Here is a 14919-nt window from a genome sequence, read left to right as displayed (position 1 = left end):
GGCCATACCCTTGATCTTGTGATTACAAAGGGTCTTGAGGTCTCAATATCAGGTATCAGCGACCTGGCCCTCTCTGACCATTTCTGTATTTTCTTTACCATTGTAACACGTAAAGCTGAAAGCAATGCTGAACGTGTTGTTAAAAAACGTTATCTTACCCCTGCAGTGGCTGAGAATTTCAAAGCTTTGATGAACAGTAATCACACAACTCCCACGTTATGTGAAAACGACTTAGTAATTACCTTTAACAATAAAGTAAAAATGGCCCTAGACTCCCTGGCTCCTACCAAACTAAAAAAGGTTGGAGCCAAGAGGAGAGCACCATGGTGAAACAGTGAAATAAATCTCCTAAAGAGAACATGTAGGAAAGCTGAGCGCAGATGGATAAAGAGCAAATTACAGATTGATCAGAATATTTTTAAAGAACATCTATCTGCCTTTAACTTGGCAATGCGAAATGCTAGAAAAAAATCACTTCTCAAATATAATATCTACAAACAAGAATAACCCCAGGGTTCTCGACAATTGATTGCCTTGTAAACCCTGCTCCTAGAACTCTAGACGGCGCAGCCTCTGTCACCAAATGCGAGGAATTTGCAGCCCACTTCAGGGATAAGATAACAAATATTAGAATGTGTATTACTCAGGAAAGACTAGGTTTGTGTAACACTACAGATCCGCCACCACAGAACATGACTATGAGCATGTTCACCATGATTAGTACGGAAACATTAGGTAAAATTGTGTCACAGCTTAAACCGTCTACGTGTCCTCTTGACCCTATTCCTACCACCTTTTTTAAGGACATTTTTGAATCTGTGTCTGATGACATACTAGGCATTGTAAATCACTCCCTACTTAAAGGGATATTTCCAGCGGCGCTTAAAACTGCCCCGGTTAGACCCACCCTGAAGAAAAGTTCCTTCTGATCCAAAAAACTGTAGACCAATATCCAATCTCACTTTTCAAAGCAAAATTTTAGAAAAGGCAGCGTATAGACAGCTTCATGAATTTTTAGTCTTAAATAATAGGTATGACCCACTTCAGTCAGGTTTCCGATCATACCACAGCACAGAAACCGCTTTGCTTAACCCTTGTGTGGTGTTCGGGTCAACCTGACCCGTTTTCAATTTTTACTTAAAGAGAAATGGTACAAGAATACATTTTATCAATCTGAAACTCCATGGCCTTGGCTCATTTTATATGAAAAACAAAAAACAAAAATCTTTTTTTTTTTACACACATCCTACAATACCCCAACACATTTATGTCCTTCATAAGGTGTTCGGGTCATTTTGACCCGGATACACAGAGACACAGAAACATACACACACTCACACTGACACTCACTCACTCACTCACACACCTCTGCTCTGTCTTTCCCGTGCCGAGAAGCCGTCTGCTCTCGCACTCTTTACCCTTTGAAATGCAACATTGTATAATAATAATAAAGAATAATATTGTACTGGACTCCTCACACCTGCACAAGAAGCCGTCTGCTCTGGCTTTCCCGCGCCGAGAAGCTGTCTGCTCTCGCACTTTTTACCCTTTGAAGTGCAATGTTGTAAAAAAAATGTATAATAATATTGTACTGCACCTGCACATCATGGGAGGGATAAAAGAGAGAAATAGCTCTCCATCCCAGTGTATAGGTCATTTCAACTACAATCCTCCACCAGCAACATGAAGAAAAGATACAGTGTTCAGAGGGCCGTGGAAATAATATTAGAAGAGAGTGAGCAACATAGTGAAGTTGAAGGGGGGGAGGATGTTTCAGATGAGGATAATGTAGAAATTAATTCAGAGTATTCTGATTCTGAAAGTGAATTTGGAGATGAGTTTCACTCTGAGCATGCAGCAGAAGGATCCCCACAGCCAGCCACTGGAAGAGCCCCACAGCCAGCCACTGGAAGAGCCCCACAGCCAGCCACTGCAGGAGCCCCACAGCCAGCCACTGCAGGAGCCCCACAGCCAGCCACTGGAAGATCCCCGCAGCCAGCCACTGGAAGAGCCCCGCAGCCAGCCACTGGAAGAGCCCCACAGCCAGCCACTGGAAGAGCCCCACAGCCAGCCACTGGAAGAGCCCCACTGCCAGCCACTGGAAGAGCCCCACAGCCAGCCACTGGAAGAGCCCCACAGCCAGCCACTGGAAGAGCCCCACTGCCAGCCACTGGAAGAGCCCCACAGCCAGCCACTGGAAGAGCCCCGCAGCCAGCCACTGGAAGAGCCCCGCAGCCAGCCACTGCAGGAGCCCCACAGCCAGCCACTGCAGGAGCCCACACATATTTGTCCAAGAATGGCCAAATTGAATGGTCTTCATCCCCAATGAGAGAGCCCCCCCGCTCAGCTGCTAACATTATAAGGATGGTACCAGGGCCCACACGATTGGCAGTGACTCATGTTGATGATATCAAGTCATCCTTTGAGCTGCTGATTACTGATTCAATTCAGAAAATAATTCTTGATATGACCAACCTTGAGGGGAGACGTGTTTTCGGGGAGGAGTGGAAAGAAATGGACAACACACACTTACAGGCCTATTTTGGGATCCTCATCCTAGCAGGTGTCTATAGGTCAAGAGGGGAGTCGACTGAAAGTCTGTGGGATGTGGAGACAGGGAGAGCAATTTTTAGAGCCACAATGTCTCTGAAGAGCTTCAATATCTACTCGAGGGTCATCAGGTTTGATGACCGGGAATCAAGACCTGTTAGACGGCGTAGGGACAAGTTGGCTGCAATCCGCACGGTGTGGGACAAGTGGGTGGACCGGCTTCCACTTCTTTACAACCCTGGGCCCAATCTAACTGTGGATGAACGGCTTGTGGGGTTTAGAGGTCGTTGCCCCTTCAGGCAGTATATGCCCTCCAAACCAGCAAGGTACGGAATAAAAATCTGGGTTGCCTGTGATGCCGTTTCATCGTATGCATGGAACATGCAAATTTATACAGGGAAGCCAGAGGGAGGAGCCCCTGAGAGAAACCAGGGGACACGGGTGGTGTTGGATATGTCACAGGGCCTCAGTGGCCATAACATCACCTGTGATAATTTCTTTACATCCTACAGCCTGGGACAGGAACTTCTCAAACGAAAGGTGTCAATGGTTGGAACAGTCCGAAAAAACAAGACGGAGCTCCCACCCCAGTTTCTAAATGTGAAGAACAGGCCAGTCCATTCCTTCAACTTTGTGTTTACAGCCAACACTACCCTGGTGTCTTACATACCAAAAAAGGGCAAGAATGTGATGCTCATGAGCACTCTACATAGGGATGGAAGAATCAGTGGCCGGGAGGACCGTAAGCCAGAGGTCATACTTGACTACAACGCCACCAAAGGTGGAATAGACAACCTGGACAAGCTGCTGGCCTGCTACAGCTGCCAAAGAAGAACTCTACGGTGGCCTCTCGTGATCTTCTTCAACATCCTGGATGTTTCAGCCTACAATGCATTTTCAATCTGGATGGCAGTCAACCCAGACTGGAACCAAAGGAAGCTCCAAAGACGACGTATTTTCCTTGAGGAGCTAGGTATGGCACTGGTGACACCGCATATCCAAAGGAGACAACATATGCCCAGGACGCGCTGCGAGGTGTGTGGACCCTCAAAGGACACAAAGACAGGGACCACATGCAGCAACTGCAAAAAGTACATTTGTGGTACACATACTGTCAAATGCTGTACTTCATGTGTTGTGTAGACAGACATGCCCATGCACACACAATTGTAACCAGTGTTATTTCAGTGACTAAAACAGTGTACATTCCACATGTTTTGTGTTTCAGCATTTGTAGCATTATTCTTGTTCATCGCCTGTATTTTTTACAGCTTTGATTATAATGCTTTGAAAATCAATTGAGAATATAAGTTCAAAATAATAAACATCAATAAAAACATTGTTTCATTTACATTTTTCCTAGATAAGTATGATTTATGACAACCAAGTCTTTATTATAGTGGATTTTGTTTAGTGGAAGTTTGGAGCATCATGTGCGTAAAAACGCCTCTACTCATCATGCTGCCGTTCGGCCCCACCTATTCCCAGGGGTCTGACACTTTGAGGGTTATAATTAGGCACCCTCTGCTCCAGCCCCTCCAAAGGGCAGCCCCCTAGGTCCACCAGAACAAAATATACACTTTTGAATGTGAACACAGTACCTATTGTGCATTAATGGGTACAGTACCTGTTTGTGCCCACAGGAGGCGCTCTTTAATATTATGGGCTATTTTGGGGCTATCTTGCACCCTGAGCATACTCCCTTGTACGGGTCACCATTGGGACTAGGAGCACCGTGTCAGGAAAAGTGCTTTCAAAACCCCATTGATGTCCCGGGTCAACTTGACCCGAAGAGTACGAAAGGGTCCAAAAAGTGAACACCACACAAGGGTTAAGGTAACTAATGACCTTAGGATAAATGCAGACTCGAAAAAACTCTCGATTCTTGTACTCTTAGACTTAAGTGCAGCCTTTGATACGGTAGACCATTCCATACTTATTGAGAGACTTGAAAACTGGGTTGGCCTCTCAGGTCCGGTCTTAAACTGGTTCAGGACTTACCTGACTGACCGAGACTACTTTGTAGCCCTTGGTGACCATAAGTCAAAAGATTATAGCACAACCTGTGGAGTTCCCCAGGGGTCCATTTTAGGACCGTTGCTTTTTAGCCTATACATGCTACCCCTCAGTTCTGTTATCAAGAATCATAGCGTTAACTACCACAGCTATGCTGACGACACTCAGCTTTATATCTCAGTAACTCCCAACGACTACAAGATGATCGACCACCTGATAGATTGTATTGCCGATATTAATATTTGGATGACACAAAACTTTCTCCAACTCAATCAAGAAAAAACAGAGGTATTGATCATTGGCGAGAAAACTGTGAGAGAGAAATTATCTGCACACTTGAAAACACTAGCTCTTAACACTAAGTGTCAGGCTAGGAATCTTGGGGCGGGTTTCACAGACAAGGCTTAAGCCTAGTCCTGGACTAAACCACACTTTCTATGAAAATCTCCATTGAATATGCTTTTTAGTCTAGGATTAGGCTTAAGCCTTGTCTGTGAAACCGGCCTTTGGTGTCATAATTGACCCAGATCTAAATTTTGAAACTCATATTAATAATACTATTAAAACATCCTTCTACCATCTAAGAAACATCACTAAGGTACAATCATTTCTCTCCCAGGCAGACACCGAAAAATTAATGCATGCGTTTGTTAATAGTAGGCTAGATTACTGTAATGCTCTCCTGACAGGTCTCCCCCAAAAAATGATTAATAGACTACAAATGGTTCAGAATGCTGCTGCTCGTGTCCTTACTAGGACCAAACGAAGAGCGCACATTACACCAGTGGCGGGCGGTGCATTTCACACCTAGGCCTTCAGTGATGTCCGACACATTCCTACCTGAATTATTCTACCTCTTAATACCATCGTTATGACGCCATGGCTCTAGAAACTAGACAGAAACACAGTATAACCGGGCGTTGCATCACCTTAACATAGTCAGACAAGTACAACAGAGTTATATTAATATTTCCGAAGCATTTTTAATCAATAAATCCGCATTTACAATGAAGTGTTAAACTAACATATTTAAGATCGCTACATTACCCACGTCTGTCGTCTCGTCCACCATAATAGCGACAAAGGGTGCCTTTTTAATCTCCATTTTGATCTCTTCTCCCATCACTTCAGCAATAGCAAAAATCAGGTCGTTTTGTATTTTGCCTGACGTCCCAGTAAACACTTTGTTTGTGGACAGGTGGTAATGTAAATCTGGGTTGTTTTCAGCAAGAAAAGCTCAACGTAGTTTCCTCTGTTTGTGGACTCGGCGCTTTCATCCTGTCCCCTAAATGAAAGTTATTGTTTACCCAAAAACAGGACACAATCGATCAGTATTATCGATCAGTCAACGAAAGGGTGACACTTGTTCGTTGAGCTGTAAATCCACTCGCGTGTCCCCAAAGGTGTTCAAAAATCCCACATCTACCGGCATAGTTACGCATCTCAATAGTGAATATCAATAGTGCGTATCAATAGTGCGTATCCAATCAAAAGACGTGCTGGGTGCTGACATCATTGAGCCTTACAGCAGGCGCCGTTGTTGCTATTGCTCACCAACTCGAAATCTACGTAGGTTTCCACTAGGAACGCCACAGGTGTTCTCGTTCAACATTAAGTTACAGGTCGTATCCGCGGCACGATTTATTGTGCAGGCGGGCAGATTTTGGAGCCCCCTGGCAACACATTTTGATTGGATAAAAGCTCTAACATAAAGGCCAGCCCTCCAAATCTCAATCGGAGACTGGAAGCAGCGCAACCAAGAGGAAAGCTATGAAATGAAGAGAATAGACTATGGGGAATCATTAATACATATTTGTGGAAAAAATATATTAAAATAAAATGTATATTCTGATGATGTTTAGGCCAGCAGAGAAGGCCTTGCTGGCCCTGACGGCACACCACTGCATTACACCTGTCTTGAGATCACTACACTGGCTCCCTGTCAGTCATAGAATAGACTTTAAGATCCTTTTACTAGTCTATAAATCACTCCACTGTGATGCACCCAAGTACATGGTGGCCATGCTCATAAGATACACACCAGCTAGACCCCTACGGTCTAGTGGCACGGAACTTTTAATAGTGCCAGAGGCTAGGACAAAGAGATTTGGAGGATCAGCTTTTAGCATATATGCTCCTAGATTGTGGAACACCCTACCTGAGGGCCTGAGGTTGTCTAAAACTCAGGACATTTTTAAGCGTGACCTCAAAACCTACTTATTCAATGTCGCCTTTTGATACTAAGGGAGACATTGGACATTATAGAACTAGGATCACTAGGCCATTACACCATACTCGTGTTTTGAGATTTGTATTGACAGGAAAATGGACCCGGGTGCTGATGAGGCACTGTCAGCTCCCAATAGCACCCAGAGCAGTATTGGAACCGGTACAAGGGTGTACCAGGACCACCATCAGGTTGTATTGCTGTCATCTTTATTGTCTTTATTGTGTTGTTGCATCATAACTGTGCTTAAGATTCTCTTTTGGCAGGACCTGTGACCATGCTGGATGCAGAACGATGCAGATATAACACTAAATGTATGGACAGTGTGTACGCCGATAATATGGATAAGGATTTTTTCCTGGATATATGGTGTACAGGTTTTTGCCCTTGCTTGCTTGCTTTGTGCCGGTGGTCCTTGGCCTCCTCTTGGGGCCCCCCGGCTTCCCCGTGTGCCTGGTCTGTTCCGCCGCCGGGCACCTGCTTGGCCGTCCTTGTGCGGGGCCCCTTGGGTCTGTGCTTGCTTTGCTGGGCCGGGTGTGTTGGTGGTGGGTGCGTCTAATGATCGCAAGGTTGGCAGATCGGCGGTTCGAGCCCCGGCTGGCCACATGTCGAAGTGTCCTTGGGCAAGACACTGAACCCCAAATTGCTCCCAGTGAGCGGGCCGGCGCCTTGCATGGTAGCTTGCCGCCATTGGTGTGTGAATGTGTGTGTGTGTGAATGGGTGAATGAGAGCTCATTGTAAAGCGCTTTGGATAAAGGCGCTATATAAGTGCAGTCCATTTACCATTTACCATTCCGCCGCCGGGCACCTGCTTGGCCGTCCTTGTGCGGGGCCCCTTGGGTCTGTGCTTGCTTGGCTGGGCCGGGTGTGTTGGTGGTGGGGCGGGCTGGGTGCGTGGGGCGGCGGGGGCTCCCTGGGGGGGGGTGTGGGGGCCCACCGCTGGGTACTGGTAGGCAAACTGGCTAGTAGTCGCTCTATTGTTAGAGGGCTGCAAGGGAATTTTTCCTGGCTACAAAGTGTACAGGTTTTTACTTTTGCCTGCTCGCGGCTCTGTCAGCATTGATTGATTGAACATTTTCATTGTGTGAAGCGCATTGAGTTGCATCTTGTAAGAAATGCGCTATACAAATAAAATGTAAAGAAGCTAGTAGAGTATTGGTGTGGTCTGTATAAAATTATAAAAATAATTCGAGTGGAACATTTAAAAACAACTGAAAGATATTCAAATGATAGAAATTCCCAGAAGGATGTCTGTTTGCAGTTAAAACTGTCTCGGAAGAAAGAGGCGATTCCACCACCTTTTTTGTGGGATCTAACGACATCTAAGACACTTAAATTCCCATCTCCGTATGTAAGAAGACACAGGCTTCAATTTATATTTAAATGTATTCATCTAAATGATCCCCCCTATTTAAAACAGTATCTTGTTCCTTTAACATCAAATTACCAGTCGAGGCACTCCTCTCAGTTCCATTTCCTCAAGGTAAGAAAATAATTGCCAAAAGAGCCTTTAACTTTAAAGCCCCAGCTGATTGGAATAATTTACCAGTTAACATTAGATCCATCACATCTGTTGGTAGATTTAAGCATGCACTGACTTCTTACTTTGTGACTGATTGTTCTTGTTATCTCTGAAGTTGTAACTTAATATTTTATATTCAGCTGTCTAACGTATAGATGTAGATCCACCTTCCCTTAGTTTATAATTATTGGCCACTTTGGGCATGTTGTGGTTGTAATGTTTTCAATGTTTTTCATTAAGTAATGTTGTTGTTGTTGTTGTTTGTCTCTTGTCTTTGTCATAATTGTACTCTTTATTATTTTGACACTTGTTATGATTGTGATATAGGGACCCTCTCTAAAACGAGATGACACATCTTAAGGGTCCACAGAGGACGCCATTGCGACGACGATAAGATTAATCTTATTATCCTAATAAAGAATTTTAAATAAAACAAACAAACGGTGTTGAGGTTTAAACTGCAATGAAAACGGTCCTTTTTTGTTGTTGTTGCTGTTCTGTGACTGCTGTAGATATGAGAGGGATGGTTGCTTCCAGTGCTGCTGACGCCCCCTGCTGGAGAGAAAGTGAATTTCAGTCACTGTTTTGCGAAAAATACACATCGCGTACTCAATGAAATCAATGTGTGTACCTGTACTGTTGCAACACGGCACTAATAGAGAGACAGGGAGATCCATCAGCTACACTCACTAATAGAGAGATAGGGAGATCCATCAGCTACACTCACTAATAGAGAGATAGGGAGATCCATCAGCTACATTGTAACGGTCCAGAGATTTGACCTTTTATTGCTGTACCTTCAGTTGGGTTTGGGTTTGACTCCTACCCCAGGACACCACTCTCAGATATGTGACAACTCCCAATGAAAAGGGCTACCTGTAGGCAAAATCTGTGATTTTCTTATATTTGATGTTATGGAAGTTTAAAGGTTGAAGAGCCTCAATGTAACAAACAATAGTTTTAACATAACTTACTTTTACTCATAGTTTTTAGTCTCAGTGTTATGTTTGTATTTCAGTTCAGCTGTGTACGTGTTTTTGTAGTCCACTAAATCTAGGACTACAATTCCCCAAATATCTAGCCATTAGGTGACATATTTGACACGTGTGTTGTGTGCTAATAAAGTGATGTTGTTTGAACCTTTTATACTCCTGCATTCACTTGTCACTGCTTTATGTCAATAAGATAAGAGCAACCACAAACAAAATCATATCCATGGAGCAAAACGGTGGGATGGCACAAAAAAACTGAAAAAATACACAGATACATAGCTTTGAGACAGAAATGTTGTTATGTTTTGATATGTTTATTGTGTTTGGGACAAATACAAATCAAATCAAATCCCAAATGTCCAGAAGTGCTAACCTGTTGTCTTCCTTGTTGTGTTATTAGTACCAGATGCTGTCTGCTGGGGAAGTGACCCCTCAGCCCCCCTCAGAACTGAGCCAGAGCTTTGCTTTGGGTCTCGCTTCTCTTGCTCCTCTACCAGCTTCTAGAACAGCCGTGCCTTTTTACCTCCTAAATGACCCCCTCTTTACAATGCTAACCTGCTACTTTCACACAACCACCACTAGTTGGCCGCTTGTAAACTAGCCTGCCTCCTACACAGAAAAACTGCAAAATAGCTTTATACTAGCTTATCCTGATGTGATTTTGAAAATGTAAGGATACTGGGTGGTAGAACGCACATATCTCGGACAAGTCATGAAAGGAGGGTCCTGAAATGTGATCAAAGTGCAAAGATATCAAATTTTTCTTTCCTCACAGGGGGGTCATGACCCCTCATGGCTGTTCTAGTGTTAATAACCTGAGGAGACTTAGTTTCATCACATTGTGTGTCCTTAGGGGTCAATTATTGTGAGCCTAGCAACTCACATGTGTCTTTATTAGTGGTTAATTAGTAGAATTGACATGACAAGACACAGCTGTGTGTCACCCCTCATGGCTGAAACTCACTTGATCCATATTCTACAAGTGTTGCTGAGTACAGTGGTAGGGATCATGTTTATAGCCTTGGAAATATGTTGGTGTACAGTCCATTATGGGTTCCCTATGCAATCTAGAGGTGGCACTTTTAACTGTTGGGACGCAGGAAAGGACCAAGAATACTTTGTATCACACCCCTCAAGGTTGAAACTCACTTGATTCATGTCCACTTGATTCATATCCACTTGATTCATATTGACTTGATTCATATCCACTTGATTCATATTCAATTGATTCATATCCACTTGATTCATATCCACTTGATTCATATCTACTTGATTCATATCCACTTGATTCATATTGACTTGATTCATATCCACTTGATTCATATCCACTTGATTCATATTGACTTGATTCATATCCACTTGATTCATATTGACTTGATTCATGTCTACTTGATTCACATTGACTTGATTCATATGCACTTGATTCATATCCACTTGATTCATATCCACTTGATTCATATTGACTAGATTCATATCCACTTGATTCATATCAACTTGATTCATATTGACTTGATTCATATTGACTTGATTCATATCCACTTGATTCATATTGACTTGATTCATATTGACTTGATTCATATCCACTTGATTTATATCCACTTGATTCATATTGACTTGATTCATATCCACTTGATTCATAAACACTTGATTCATGTCTTCTTGATTCATATTGACTTGATTCATATGCACTTGATTCATATCCACTTGATTCATATTGACTTTATTCATATCCACTTGATTAACATTGACTTGATTCATAAACACTTGATTCATAAACACTTGATTCATATTGACTTGATTCATATCCACTTGATTCATAAACACTTGATTCATATTACTCAGTACTCAGAAACACTTCTAGAATATGAGTCAAGTGATTTTCAAACTTGAGGGGTGTCATACGAAGTATTCTAACACATATTCTAACATGATTACTACAACCATGTTTAGCCTTGGAAGATTATAGGTTTACAATCCATGATATGTCCCCTATGCAGTGCAGCAGTCTTTCATCATGGTCATTAGGATACTAGAAGAATTATAAACCCTTCAAAGCACAAATAATAGAGTCATAGAGTAGGATTACATCTTTATTGACATGTTTATTTCCAGATGTAGTAGCATATAATTTGGGTGACTTCATCCATATGTAGTATTATTTCTAAATGCTTAAACAAGTTTAACGTGGGCGCTTTTAAGTGGGCGGAGTTCCAGAACACAGCTCCGGAAGGACCCGGTGATGACGTCATCAAAAGACGACACCGTGTTGATAACAACTTTCATTCTAGTCCGTCGAGGCAGCTCGCTTGTAGGAATGAGATGTGATTTCTGGATGATAAGACGTCCGACAGGGCCGTTTGGAGCAGCGCCGGTATCTCCACATTGGTGAAAACGCAGAAATGTAAGTAACACGTGTTCGTAGCCAAGTCTTGCATTGCATTGTTTCTAGTGATGGCGAGATGAAGCTTCATGAACTGTTGAAGCTTTCCATCCAATTTAGGTGGTGGGCCGAATGCGTTTATCGCGAAGTTTATCTTTTTCCATCTACAGAGTAAACGATATCTTACATACGATACTAAGTAATTCTCTTAAGTCTATAACAATTTTGTTTTCAGCTGTATTATGTCGGAGATTTTCACAAACTTATTTTTTAATAGTCTGTCTGCTCAGGCACATCGCTGGTCGCTCTAGTTGATAAACCAATCAGAATTCGAGTACGGCTTCATTAGGACCCCGAAATGTAAACAATGGCTGTTAACCCTAGCACCTGACTGGATGTTAACCCTAGCAACCGCGGGGAAATAACGAGATGTGATGAATTATGGAGTGTTGTATGCATTTAACAAACCGAACGGACAATATTATAGCATTTTCAGATGCAAGTTGGACCAAATGTGTACATTGTTCTCTACAGTGGGTGAATCTTCACACTGCAGAAAGCCAAATTGCAGAAAGGGCTGTATTTTTTTTTTTATATATAACTATAGGTATTATATATATTTGGGAGGGGGGGGCTCCCCTGGTGCTAGGAAAAAAAATACTAAAAACAAGAAGGGAAAAGAGCTGGTTTACATAAATAAAGGCTATATACACTATCCACTATACTATACTATACAAATAAAACACTGTGCTGTACTCTATGCTATGCTATACATATCCTAACATTTCCTATCTCTGAACCTTATGTACCCGAGGGTTGTCATATTGCACATAGTATTATTGCACATCCATTTAAAGTGTCGCAGTTTGCAGGTTTGAAATGTTCACAGTTGTGTTTCAGTATTGCACTTGATTACAATCTAGTAGCTGCCATCAAATTGTCTAGATTGTCCAGGGCCTAGAACCTAGGTATTTGCTGTGTTCAGGGTAGAAGCTGAGCTTCAGTCTATTTGTCCTTGCGGACATGGTCCTGAACCGCCTGCCCGAGGGCAGCCGAACAAAGTGTTCGTTCCCAGGGTGGGATGGGTCTCTGGAGATCTTGGAGGCCTTCCTGAGGCAGCGTGTGTTGTACAGCTCTTCCAGAGAGGGGAGGGGGGCGCCGATGATCTTCTGGGCCGATCTCACGACTCTCTGTGGCTTTGCAGCTGGAGAACCACTATAACCACAATATTGGCTACCATAATGCTATATGCAGTATGCCAACATACGAAACATTGAAAGAGCCCGCAAGAGAAGGGAAAAATCAGTACAGGAGGCTGCAGGTGTGTTTTATAGCAATATAAGTTATTTATAAGAACAATATGATATAAACAAGCTAAGATGATATGACATGAACATTATTAACAATATGATATAAACAAGCTAAGATATGACATGAACAAGATATGAACAAGGCATCAATGGGTCAGGGTCAGCCCTGTCAGGTCAGGTCCAGAAGATGTGCAGTGCAGTCCAGGGCTGAGCATCTGGGGTTACCTGGGGAAACAGATTAGGAGAGTTGTAAATAAACTATTTATTATTTATATACTATAGTATCATATGTCTCTCTCTCTCTCCCTTCCCCCCCCCCCTCCCTTACAATGTAGTAGAAGCAGAAGGTCAAACTGAAAATGATACACCACCAAAGCCTAGACTTCTCCGCTCAAAGACTACCACTACGTTCAGCCTAAATAAAAAACCACATCTTCTTCCCGCCCAGTGCATAATATGCAGACGGGACAAATATGTCAGTTTTAGAGCTTGTATACTGCTCCTACAAAAAAACAAAATGTGTGAAAGGGAGATGCACATGCAAATCTAACAACCTACCATGTACAGACATGTGTCTGTGTTTGCACTGCGAAAACACACTAGTGTTATAAATGTTCTCTAAACACTTGAATCTTTGTCTAGTCTCGTCAATTATAGGCAAGGCAAGTGAAGATACATTTAGTCTTGGGTTTTGTCTTACCAGCTCACCTCGTAAAAGTGAGGCGATTGACAATATCAAAAACATGCTTGCACACACTGTAACATACTCACAGGGCTGTTACGATTAGTCGACGTCATCGACGTCATCGACTACGTCAATACATCGGTTTGCGTAATATGCGTCGGTTGGTCGTAAATAAACAAAATGGCGTTTTTTTTATTTTTTTTTAGACCTTTATTTTACCAGGCGAGACAATTAAGTGTATGAGTGAAAAATGGATAGCTACTAGCTAATGTTACACAAGCAATGTAGCTCACCACAGTTCGTATGTCTTGTCTTCTGGTGTTAGTAACGTTAGCTATGTAGCTGGCTAGCTACGGTAGCCTATTGTCATTGTGGTGCGAGCACCTACTGTACGTTATCTAGCTCGTAGCTCGCATGCTACGGTAGCATCAATTTAGCTAATCATAACATAGCAGCGAGAGTAACGTTAGCTATAGCAGTGAGGTGGAGACAAATACGTTATTTTTTTTGTTTTTTTTTCCGAACAGTACAAAAATTATCGTTAGACTTATCGACAAATTAGTCGTTAGACTAATCGACTAATCGATAAAATAATCGCTAGATTAATCGTTAGAAAAATAGTCGTTTGGGACAGCACACACAAGTTAATGTTACTGGTCCCAATTTGGCACAATTATTACTGAAATGATTGAGAATAGACATAGTTGACATTGTTAACTTAGCTATTGTACCCTTTAAAGTTAGATAGCTTGTTAATTCATTAGCTTCACAATCGCGGGTGACGTTTGGTTGGATTTTTCACTAAAATAGCATATTAGAACATGTTTGTATTGACACAACATGACATGGACTTGTTCATTAATATGTGATATTAATTAGTATGACGTGCAAATCTTACCTGAAACATTACTTGACAGTAAAGTTATCCGAAACAACTCAGTCTTCTCGTCTTTCCAGATAATACGTTGTTTACTTCCTAGTTCCGTATTTTGAAGGAATATCATTGGCAGACGTCAAGTCAGGTGACGCTTTAACGGGTTTTGATTGGTTAGCGGCATAGTAGCCCCAATCATTCTCCTTATTAACTTATGGATCGTAAGTTTACTTTTCATAAAACGTTGATCGACCAACGTCTACCAACTGACGGAAACATGTTCCAAAAAAAAACTATTTAGCTTATATGACAAAATCAACTAGTCTGTAGTTGTAGATCGATCATTTCACAAACGAAAGCAG

Source organism: Nansenia antarctica, assembly GCF_963989245.1.
Source record: "Nansenia antarctica genome assembly, chromosome: 18".
In the NCBI taxonomy this organism is placed as follows: domain Eukaryota; kingdom Metazoa; phylum Chordata; class Actinopteri; order Argentiniformes; family Microstomatidae; genus Nansenia; species Nansenia antarctica.
The sequence above is the reverse complement of the archived record's forward strand: the minus strand, read 5'-3'. Positions refer to the sequence as shown.